Here is a 12549-nt window from a genome sequence, read left to right as displayed (position 1 = left end):
CGTGTTGGATGCAGACTTGGTGCAAAGTGCTCAGCTCAGTGTGGATACAGAATGTCAGGAGGTGGGTGAGAGGAGGATGTTAGAAAGTCATGGACGACACCTCTCACCCCCGGCATGAAGCCGCGGAGGCCTTAAACAGCTCCTTCAGCAACAGAATGCAACACCCACAAGTGTTTTACACCAAGTGGGTATAACAAATGATTGGTGCATTAACCCATTATGGACATATCTGTAGAAGTGAAATGTGTATATAGTGTACGTTATATTATTTTGTTTGCATTTCTGCCTTTTTTTTATCTTGTTTCATTTTTTATTCATCGCTCAATCACCTTTTTTCTTTTGCTTCTTTTGAGTCTTGAGCTGCTGTAACAAGTGAATCTCCCCGGTGTGGGATCAATAAAGTTCTTATCTTGTCTTGTATAAATTAGAAGCAAGCACTGTCAAATGAATGCTTAAGGAAAAGCAAAAACCCATTTATTTTACAAATGAAATTACTATTGTACGAACACTATCTGTATATTTTTTTGTATTTAAGCTTCTTGGTCACCGGGATATAATTCAACAAGTTCGCAACAAACAGGGTTAAAGCTCACATAATTTGATGGGGGGGGGGGGGGGGGTTTGTGCCAGATTATTATTTTTTTAATTCAAGTAACAGCAGTAGTAGCAGTATGTGACCAATATCATCATGTTAAGAATCATGAAGAAGTCCAAAATATAAACCTGGATCACATCTTTGACTGATCGAGGTGTGTACGGTGAACACTGAGGTGGAAAGTTAGAATATTCATGTTAAACTTGCAATTTTTAGGTTGTAGGGGGATCAGTTTAAGAGCTAGCGGGAAGGTCCTGGCATCATATAAAACTGAAAAACCTAAAGAATCCATTGATAGGCTAAATAACACTCCAAACTTGTGCTAAATAATTTTAGGAAAAACTGTTATGGCCATTTTCAAAGGAATCCCTTTACCCCTGACTTCAAGATACGTGAATGAAAATGGGTTCTCTGGGTACCCACGAGTCTCCCCTTTACAGACATGCCCACTTTCTGATAATCACATGCAGTTTGGGGCAAGTCATAGTCAAGTCAGCACACTGACACACTGACAGCTGTTGTTGCCTGTTGGGCTGCAGTTTACCATATTTGTTATGCTAAATGCAGTACCTGTGAGAGTTTCTGGATATTTGTAATTTTTTTGTGTTGTTAATTCCAGTAATAAATATATACATACATTTGCATAAAGCAAGCATATACAGTATGTCCACACTCCCATGTTGATAAAAGTATTAAATACTTGACAAATCTCCCTTTAAGGTACATTTTGAACAGATAACAAATGTACGATTAATTTGCGATTAATCGCAATAAACTATAGACAATCATGCGATTAATCGCAATTAAACATTCTAATCAATCGACAGCCCTAATAAATATAAATATATGTATATACATGTTCAAAATAAAAAAATCAAAATGACCCATGACCTTTCACAAAATTTAACTGAAATCTGTTTACAAGGTTTTTGATTTTTCATATCCTGCTAAATAACACACAGACTGAAAACAAACAAACTCTCAAAAGTATAACTTTGTTAGTGCAGGTAGCCGACACACTACACTTCCAGCATGATTTTAATGATTTTTAGTTTGAGTGCAGCGGTGAGCTGTGTGCCACCTCCATGGTACTGTGAGGTTTTCGGCGTCATCTCTTTCTACAGTAAAATAATGGCTCTGACAGTGATCATACAGTATGTATGCAGACTTATGATTGGCTTCAACTATATTATGTACAGATTACACAATGTGAGTATGTTTTCCACCTCTGATGAACCCTCATCATTAAAATGTTTACCTATACCTGCCTGTATAGTGAATAGTGGAGCTTTCAGGATGCGTCTCTTAAGTTGAATTACAAATGACCTTCAAGCAGTCAGTGTACTTCACAGTACAATATATCTATAAGATTTGGTCTAATGAAGTCACGAGTGTGAACACGAACTTGTATCATCACTCATCTCTAGTCTTCCTTTGTTATCAGCGACTTCTTGGTGTTTCTCAAACAGACTAACTTCCATTAACCCATACAGTACTCTCAGAGCGAGAGCTGTAGCATCATGTCGAGTGAGAGAATATGCTTCATGTCTGCCAGCTATTGAATTTGAATCTCATTCATAATTTTGTTTCTGATATTAAAGGTCACATTAGCATTTGTGTTGATAAGCAGTTGGTATGCGGGGCCTATAGCGCCCGCGTCTCTGCTGTTGTTGCCGGGTAGATCAAAGTTGGGTTGGTTGCTGAGGTTCCAGGAGAGGAAAATGAACATCATATTGTGAATTACTGGAAAATGTACTTGTGTTGGTTAAAGGTTTAATACCATAATGTACTGTAATATGCAAAGAGGCCTGCATGATTAATTTAACATTCAGCTTCAGAACCAATATGTTACATGTCCGTGATCAGCAAATTAATAGAAATTCAGTTCTATACTTTAGCTCCATTAAAGCTTAGTCTGAAAATCTGTCATTCCTATTTAATAACTGTATAGTCAAATCATGCATATATTCAACGCAGTGAGTCATGCAGCCTCTGGCTGCTGTAAAATCTAAGTTTTCAGATGTACAGGTATATTTTAAATAAATCATGAACTTAAATACCTTTTGCAAGCTTTACCTGGTACATGCCAGTATTTTAGGAAGCCTGAAGAATGCATCAAACCTTTTTCTGGTATGTGATGGTGATTGGTGAGTGAATGCATGCATTCATTTTCTATAGCCTACCGTTTATCCGGTGCAGGGTTGCAGGGGGCCGGAGCATATCCCAGCATACATTAGGTGAGCGGCAGTGTACATCTTAGACAGGTCGCCAGTCCATCCCAGAGCTGAAACATAAACAAAAACAAAAAATAATTTTTTATTTATTGCATTTATTAGTAGGGACCATGTACAATATTGAATATAAATGCTACCATTTGATGTATTGTACCAGAGGTAGCTTAAATCAGTTGTTTACCTGCAGACCCTCATATAGAAGGGCTGCCCACTAAACGTCGATAAGATGATGAACAAAGGCATTAAAACGTGAATCTTACGGGTAAAACATGAGACTAATGTTGGCTCTTATAAGAGTATATCTATTTTTTTTATTTATTTTATTTAACCTTTATTTCACCAGGATAGTCACATTGAGATTTCAAGTCTCTTTTCCAAGGGAATCCTGGCCAAGACGGCAGCATACAAGTTTCACATAAAACACAAATATTAGACTTTAAAACAAAACAGCAAAAAGTTAACCAAAAATAAATTACATATAACCGAGATAAGTAACAGACTTAAAGGTGTAGTTTGTAGGATCTGGCAGCATATAGCGGTGAGGTTGCAGATTACAACCGACTGAAGAGTCTCCTGTGTGCCAAGCATGTAGGAGAACTACAACGGCCGCCACAAAAACGCGAATGGCCCTCTCTAGAGCGTTTGGAGAGTGTTTGGTTTGTCCGTTCTGTGCTACTGTAGAAACGTGGCGGCCGGCTCCGTGAACCCACTCTGTATGTAGATATAAACGGCTCATTCTAAGGTAATGAAAACACAAAGATTTGTATTTTCAGGTGATTATATGCTAAAGAAAACATACTTTGTAATATCATATTCAATTTCTGCCAATAGATCCTCCTAACTGTTACACACTGTTCCTTTAAAACAAACAAATTGCATAAACCAATGAATTTGTGTTGTTCAGTAACAGGACATTCAATGTTCAAATAGTCCTTAATCCTTTTTTTTATTTTTTTTATTAATCTTCCATGTTTAAAGTGACTGTGTAGCTCACACTAAGATGAGGCTGCAAAAACTTAAAAGACCAAAGACGGTGCAGATTCGAGGAATGACGTACATAATCTGTCCGCATGACCGAAGGTTGAACCTACTGATAGTTCTAGGAGTCAGTAGAGAACATTTATAAGTAGGCAGTTCATGTAATATAAAGAACCATTCTACACTTGTATGAGAAGGACAAACCAACTTTCTCATACAAACTGCAGTGATGTGTGGGGATATCCGAATCAGAGACAAATCGTAACGCAGCATGGTACACTGGATCTAACATTTTCAAAGAAGATGAATATGCATGCATATCAAATATCACTATAATGCATGCAAGTTTGTCTTCTTTGAAAATGTAATCTAGAAGTGTATGTCAGACAAATTAAAAACAAGGACACCTAGGAACAATTTAAAGTCTCCATTCACATCACCTGCATGCCTTTGGATTGTCAGAGGAAACCTTTGTGTGAGACGACAGTAAGTGCCACCCACGAAGAAATAACAAATACATTAACTAACACAAAACGACTGTAGATTGACAGCTTAAAGTGGTCCTTCACATCCTTCTTGCTGTTTTTTACTTTGCCTGTTAGCACTTTATTGGAGCAACTGTGTTGTGCAGATCTAGTTTTACTGCAATAATGTCTTCCTGTGTTTTATTGAATGTGGGTGTTTGCACTCAAGAATTATGTGCCTGCAGTGTGTGTATGTGTGTTTGTGCACGTGTAAGCTCTCTCACTATTTTGTGTCAGTGCATTGAGCGTCTGTGTGTTTTTGTTTTTTTTCTTTTTCATAAATCCATTTCGGTTGGTTGTCAGCACTAACGCTACTGTCAGCAGCAGTTGATGGAGCTCCACTCTGCTGTAAGACTCTCTGATCTATCAGCTGTGACGTAATGCTCTCCTCAATCACCAGCCCTGGGAACAGTAAATCAGAGTGCTGCTGCTCTGCATGGTGCTAATGTGGCGTCCCTGCTCCCCGCTCAACCACTGAGCTCATCTACAGGCCAAACAGCAAGAGAACACCGGGATGTTTGCTGGATGATCACTACTAATGACCTCACTTATCAAGATCATATTAAAGGTATTTACAGTCAGAAACTGATAAAACAAGATCAGCAGACATAACCACTAAAAAAAAAAAAAACCTTAAAGTATATTTTTTTAATTAATTTGGAATATTTGAAATGGCTTTGTATGAGGTACTTATCCATCGTCAGTGTATTACCTACAGTAGATGGCGGTCGGTGCGCCCCAGTTCGGAGCAACGACACAGGAGCAAAGCAATATAGTGCTGTGGACGGGGCTGGCAGCGAAATGTATTTTAGCCACCTAAAAGAAAGGCCCACTAAAAAAAAAATCTATATCCGTTTAAGTGTACACTATATTTAGAATATTTTCACCGCATTATCTTGCCGGCAGCCCTTTCAGACGAGGAACTGAACTAAAAGTGAAACTTATCTATGCTCTCTTCAAAGCCACCAGACTCCATTAACAAAAACACTATAGATAAGTTTCACTTTCAGTTCAGTTCCCTGGCGGAAAATATTCAAAATATAGCTTACACTGAAACTGATATAGATATTTTTAGGTGGGCCTTTCTTTTAGGTGGCTAAAATATGTTTTGCTGCCAGCCCTGTCCAGAGCAGTACATTGCTTCACTCCCAAACTCCTGTCTGTTTCTCCAAGCTGGGGGCGTGCCGACCGTCATCTACTGTAGGTAATACACTGACTATGGATAAGTACGTCATACATCCCCACGTCAAATAATCCAAACCATCCCTTTAATAACAATTGGTGTCACGATTGTTGTCAGAGGCAAGGTTGGACTCAAAGTGAAGATGATTTAGCAGCAGATGCAGCCAAAACTCAAGAGCTGAGATGTAACTGAGCACTACAGGAATCTCAATGATGCTGCAGATCCATTAGTGTTCAGTCAACAAGCCTTTCAAGGTAAATAATGAAATATGTTGTTTGTAACTACCTGAGAAAGACATTATTAGCAGGACCACGTCCTTTGTCTGTTCCTTACAAAACCATTGCAAAGCACCGGTATTCAGATTTTGGTAGGCTTAGGGACAAACAAGACTCGGTCAGGGTTAGGAAAACATTGTGAATTTGGTTTAAGTTGACCCCCATCATTATGGTTAAAACAATATTAACTTGGTTAGGGTTTGGGAATGACTGTTGGTAGCGCAGCTATCAATTAAATCATGGATGAAAAGGCAAAAACCTGGAGAAGTGACTGACAGAATTGACATAATGTGATCCCCATCTGTTGTCAGGAACAGGTAGAGTTTTAAAAGCAAGAAGCAAACCTAATATCTGATTGTTGTGCCTTTGTTTGGCTATTGGTTGGAGGGTTCAATTCAGAGGATACACTGGGACAGCATGAAACTGAAAACCACTTACCACCAGGATAGTTATTTTCCTATCAGAAGGGGACAAACAGGTAACAAACCCTACAGAAATGGGTGAACATGGGCGGTGAGACGCAGGCAGAGGTCGACAGATGGAGCTCGGCAGGGCAGGTGGAACACTCGGCATCATTTCCTTCACGAAGGGAGGCGCCGGCACAAGAAGTCAGAGTGGACAAAAGGACAATAGATGAGATTTGAAGAGTGTCCCCACTAGAGGAACAAAGAGTGAACGGATTGGGGAGATTGTCGCAGGGGTCAGGATTACAAATTTGTTTTTTTCCACAAAAGGCACGATCTTCTAAGTGTGACAGCGATCACAGTTAGGAGGCAGGGAGGGTGACGTCAGGCTGACCATGAAGCAGAACTGACGAGACAGAGGCTTAGTGTTCTGGGACCCAGGATGATAAGAGAACTGCATGAAGAAGAAGCAGAATATCCATCTGGCTTGACAAGAATCCAATTAAGCATGCTGGATGCTGCATGCTTTTATGGCCCATCCACATTTATCAAATGTTTTCCCTCTTCTTCCATGCAGTATCTCCACTCCAAGCAGCTCTTGTTTGCCATTGTCATAGCTCCCCTCTGCTGGTAGACAGCTGGTGGTAGAACTTGGGACCGGGCTGGAGTTTTTCATGTAGCGCCCAGCCTCAGCAGTAATAGAAAATGATGGGCTGGAGTGGATTTGTATAGGCAGTGGCACTGAGGGAGATCAATGCTTGAGCTCAAGTAACACTCTGCCCTAGAAGACGGGATGAATGATGTGGAGCAGGAAGTGAATTTGTCAAGAGAAACTGACATAAAAAAAGTTTGAAAAACTTGGAAAAAATGCTGCCACTACTGCTGTGACCTGGACAGGATCAATCTAAAGTGGAGTGTCAGGTATATGCTTTCGAATAAAGTGCCTTTCACGTCGTGTCAAATGCCTTTCTTTCACAACTAGCAACACATTCTCATCCCAACTTGTCATATACTGACTAAGGCTGTTAATCGATTCAAATAATTAATCGCAATTAATCGCATAATTGTTGATGATTAATCGCAAATTAACAACACATATTTTATCTGTTCAAAATGTACCTTAAAGGGAGATTTGTCATGTATTAAATACTCTTATCAACATGGGAGTGGACAAATATGCATGCTTTATGCAAACTTATGTATATATTTATTATTGGAAATCAATTAGCAACACGAAACAATGACATATATTGTCCAGAAACCCTCACAGGTACTGCATTTAGCTTTAAAAAACATATGCTCAAATCATAACATGGCAAACTGCAGCCCAACAGGCAACAACAGCTGTCAGTGTGTCAGTGTACTGACTTAACTATGACGTGCCCAAAACTGCATGTGATTATCATAAAGTGGGCATGTCTGTAAAGGGGAGACTCGTGGGTACCCATAGAACCCATTTTCATTCACATATCTTGAGGTCAGAGGTCAAGGGACCCCTTTGAAAATGGCCATGCCAGTTTTTCCTCGCCAAAATTTAGCATAAGTTTGGAGTGTTATTTAACCTCTTTTGCGACAAGCTGATGGATTCCTTATTCCTTAGGTTTTTTAGTTTCATATGATGCCAGTATCTTCACTCTAGCTTTAAAATGAGCCAGGTACAACTTCCAGAAGACCGATTGTGTTAAAAAAATGAGTGCCGTTAAAACAAATTAGTGTTATTATCGCGTTAACTTTGACACCCCTGATACTGACGCTTTGTCAGACCCCACAGCGTCACTTTTTCTGTCGCACTAAAAACGTGCTTAATGTTGTGAATTAAACAAACCTGCTTATTTAGGATTAGGCAACAAAACCAGTTAGTTAGGTTCAGGAAAAAAACAACATGGTTGGGCTTAAAATTACTAAATTTTTACAGTGCAAATGTGACTGGATGTTGTAAACACTGGACACAAACGAACAGCTGAATGTAAAGTGAAAGTAAAACCTAACGCATGGGACACAAACAGCGGTCTCCTGGATGAAAGCCCTGTGTTGTTGGACCCATCCACCTCCCTTCCCGCTTGCCCTGTGTATCTCTTTTGCTCTTTAAACTATGTCACCACAGCACTTTCCCTGTGCATTTAATGTTGCCACAGATGGATTTACACAGTAGTTAATGGAAAGATTGGTGCGTCTCATACCACCGCGAAAGGGTGCCTTGTGCGGAGGTATCGAATGCTGACAGCCGTGACAAAGTGTCGGTAATTGGCGCCCTGGGAATGAGAACGGGTTGCAACTAGGGACGTGCATTGCAAACCAGCTTAGGCTATTGTAGTAGTTTGTGGTTCACTTGTCCCTTTAAAAATAATCATTAAATAAACTTTCTGGAGCCTGAATTTGGGGACTGCGTCCAACAATTTATATAACTTTCTGAATCCAACAAGCACATCCACTTCACACAGCAATATTTTTAAAATTCTTCAAACAGGTACTTCTATCGCTATCGAGTGTGGCCATTTGGAACGGGCTTATACGTGTTTACCTGGACGTCACTTTGTATGAACTAGTTCATTTTTAAGCAACCCTTAAACATGGCTGTTGGAAATACTAAAGCGTGATGAGTATAGCGTAAGTGTGCCAGGAATGGGTGCAGAGGCAGAGAATGAGAAGTGACTGCAGAGACTTACAGTATGAGCTAATGGGCAGCAGCTGAAACAGGTGAGAGCTGGTTGTGCATTTCACTTGGTCCCTTAATGATATAGCGCAGGGAGACATTAGGGAACTATAGGAGAGGGGATGCAGACAGAGGTGGAGCTGGAGCCACAGTCTTGGCACTTGTTATCTCTGACCTAATTTTTCATATTGCCTTTCTTTTGTCAGTAATGGCATGGTGTTGCAATGTATACATTTCGATGCCCAAATCATAGCAGCTGAAGTGAACTGTGCATTTCCGACACAGGGTAACCATATATGTGCTGTATTTTGTCTTGAAACCAGAACAACAGTTGCACAATTCAGCAGCACCACACGGTGTTTTTAGTGTCTTTTAAATATTTAAACAGTTCATTTAAGGACTCCCGTAAAACATTATATTACAGTATATTGCCAGGAAACACAACAGAAAAATTTCCAATCCAATTTCAAGCCACTTTGTACCCTCGCGCACAACACACTCTGCACATGTTAGCTGATGTGAAACACAGAAGCTCCAGAGCAAAAGTTAATGCTATCAAGCATGATTTTGAGGTAGAAAGCTTTATCAACGTTTCCTCAGGGCAGCAAGGTCAGATGCATCTTCACAATCCAAAAGATAAATGGATCAGGTTTCCGCGCCACATGTAGTTCAGGGCCCAGTCTGCCAGCAGCCACATAAACATAGGCTTTTGGCCTTAAACACAGGGTGCTCGGTCTAGTGAGGCTTGTCAAAACACAAAATGTCCCCGAGCTAAAGGAGTGTTTTGACGTGATCGATGGACACTGAAGGGGACATTACCGCGGTTTCACTCGAGTGACCTGCAGATTTCCTCTAGCCCCATGCTTTGTGGGATAAATGCAACGTGTTTACGTTGAGATATGAGAATCAGCGATTGTGGGATTAGATTAAATTGCAGCCTGCGGTAGTTCTGGTTTTGAAGGAGGCAGCAGTTCCACACAGGTGTTTACAGAGTGAGGAAGACCGTCTGCAGTCACCAAGTGACTTTACACAAATTTGCACATCAGAGTGTGATTTTAAATGGGATACCATACATACAGTGTGTGGCTCCGTTTTCCTGCCCTGGATCTAAAAGGATATTGGCAAGTGAATACCCCTCATGTGTCTGTATCCATTTGACTTGTTATTGCAACAGGTGTTACTCGCAGATAAAATGTGGAGTGAGAAATATGATTTTCGGTTGAAGGATAGACATTTCTTATCTCAGATAACCACTTTACTTCTGTCATAACCTGTCTCTTCCTCTGAGTTCAGCTGTTACAAAAATTGTGTGTGTGCGCGCGTGTTTGTGCATACATGTTTGTTTGACATGCATATACTCAAGTTGCATTTTCTGTGTGCTGTATTTACTCCAAGATGTACATGTACACAAATACTGACGGGTGAGGGGATTTTCTGTTTTGATTGAAAATAGGATTTAAATCCAATTAAAGTCAAACTGAAATTTTAATCCTCCCCATTTTTTGTGCGGACATATAATCTATGATGACACTGCAGCTATTTTACATAATTTTTTCCATTTTTTAAAACAGTTTTCGGATGTATTTGTGTCATTCTTCCGACTGGGAGTTTCCCATAGTTGACATGTGAGAGTCAGTGTTGCTAGGACACACTCTATATGGTACGCTACTGACTGGTGCACGTCATAGCCTGTACAGCCTACGTACTGTATGTTGATGCTGAGTGTTTTTCCTCTTTTTATACAAGCACACATGTGGTGAAGCTAAGTTTAACTGAATAAGGCATTTCAAGGCAACCAAAGTGTTACAATTAACTTTCATGAACTGAAAAACACACCGCGAAAGGGTTTAAGTTCTAAGACAAAAATGCGAACAACTCCCAGACTGAACAACGTCGTGGTAGCGACCTGTCAATCACAAGGTTGCTATGCCCTAAAGCATACCCTGCTTTATGTTTTATTTGACTCTAAATGGGACCATCATTTACTAAATGAACATCATGCTGTATTGAAAAACGCTTGAAACTGATTGAGACCATAAACTCATGTTTACAATGTTTACTGAGGTAATAAATCAAGTGAGAAGTAGGCTCATTTTCTCATAGACTTCTATACAATCTGACTTAATTTAGCAACCAGAGGACTCGCCCCCTGCTGGATATTAGAAAGAATGCAAGTTTAAGGCACTTCTGCATTGGCTTCACTTTTCAGACCCAGATGTTGCCCACTGATCCAGTCATGTATTTATATACGTGCATAATTTAAACAGATTTTGATGCAAAGCTTCCAGTTTCTTTTACCAATGACTGGTGATTTCTTCTATTCTTATTGAACTGTTGCTCAGACGTATCTTTGTCTCTTTCTGCCCTATCACTTGTCAGTCTAATTGAACCATTGTGCAGCATTTTGTTGTCTATGTAGGCTACAAAAGAATTACTGTTTTTGCAGACCGGTCATACAAAATAACATCTATTTATAAAGAGGACTTTCTACAACGTGAATCAAGTCAATCAAGCTTTTGTGGCAGGCGAATCCAAACTATGGAATGGTATTGTATATAAAAATAATGTATATATAAGACATATATAAAACTTAAATGTCGTAACTAAACAAGTCAAAGATATAAACACTGTTAAAAAAGTATATTTTGCATAAATAAGTTTGGGTGATATTTTTTGTGTTATATGGTGACTCATTTATGTGCTTTAGAACCCCTCCTGTGTTTTTTAACACCAGCTGTTGCCACCAATTGTTTGGATTCACAACTTTTCTGTGAACAGGTTAGCTTTCCAATCTCTCAGTGCTCCGAGCCACCGAGGCCTGGAAGAGATTTGCTCCCGAAATCTCACAAAATCAAGCGAGGAGCAAAACAGAACATGAAGACGAAGTAACCTCTCAGCAAGATATTTGGAGAGGCATGATCCTACAGGCTGGTCTGTTGGTGCTACTTATAGAAATATTGGCACAGGTTCCTCTCTGTTTATGAAGCTGGCGTGCCCGGTGCATGGGGTGGAGACTGTGGAGATCTCTGATATTTGGCAAAGTCAACAGTAGTAACAGGAGGATACTTCATCATAGTCACAGTCACTGTCAGGTACCTGAGACCTTGCCAGCTTTTTCAATTTCTCCTGGCCTCATTGCATTTGCCAAGCAGAGGAATAGCAGTTGCATTGCAATCTGTGCGTAATTTTATTTGTATAACACAGTGGAGGGAGTGACCTAAATGTTGCCAAAGGACACCCATAGAGATATATAACCAATAATACAAGCTGAGACGCTATTCGCCTCGGCTGCCACTGGAGTAATGTCTCATAGTTGCTTTGAGGAGGTCACCAGATGGCATGAATGTCACCAGCATTTACCCCTGACAAACTGGGAGCCTATTTAGTGGGGACTGTTATTTCCTTTCTGGTGTGAAAGTGTTAGAAATAGAAATAGAATGAGAGTAGGACTGAAATTGAACTGTTTGCCGCAGTAATTTGACTAGTTTGAAAGAAAATGGTGATTGTTGTTGTTATGGTGATAACACATGGCAGCGAGGTTGTAAAGTGCGTCACACGTTGCTGTACCACCGCTAAGCCGGCAGCGGTGTTTTTGCCGTCGCCATCTTGGTTTTTTGCAACCAGAAGAGACACAAGAGGGCGGAGCTAAGTACAGCCGAACCCCGAATAACACATTTTTAGGTGGCAGAAATTTTACAATTAA

General features: G+C 40.1%; 1 protein-coding gene and 1 long non-coding RNA gene across 7 annotated transcripts in view; one reads left to right on the top strand and one right to left on the bottom strand.

The window, feature by feature from the left end:
• The window catches only part of cadm1b (cell adhesion molecule 1b), a 168373-nt gene that overhangs the window by 62795 nt on the left and 93029 nt on the right, over nt 1-12549 (top strand). The gene's annotated exons all lie outside the window — the stretch shown is intronic.
• LOC141771756 (uncharacterized) overlaps nt 1470-12549 on the bottom strand; it is a 118555-nt gene continuing 107475 nt past the window's right edge. For 2 of the 4 annotated variants that reach the window (XR_012594766.1, XR_012594767.1), the window contains exons 4-5: nt 2779-2879; nt 1470-1713 (exon numbers count right to left, since the gene is read on the bottom strand). This is a non-coding gene — a long non-coding RNA (uncharacterized LOC141771756). Of the gene's footprint in view, nt 1714-1993; nt 2296-2778; nt 2880-12549 lie in introns of those variants that run through there. The other 2 variants (XR_012594764.1, XR_012594765.1) reach the window with 1 other exon arrangement.

The sequence above is a fragment of the Sebastes fasciatus genome, chromosome 7 (genome assembly GCF_043250625.1).
Source record: "Sebastes fasciatus isolate fSebFas1 chromosome 7, fSebFas1.pri, whole genome shotgun sequence".
Taxonomy (NCBI): domain Eukaryota; kingdom Metazoa; phylum Chordata; class Actinopteri; order Perciformes; family Sebastidae; genus Sebastes; species Sebastes fasciatus.
This window is presented reverse-complemented; position numbering and strand designations above follow the sequence as displayed.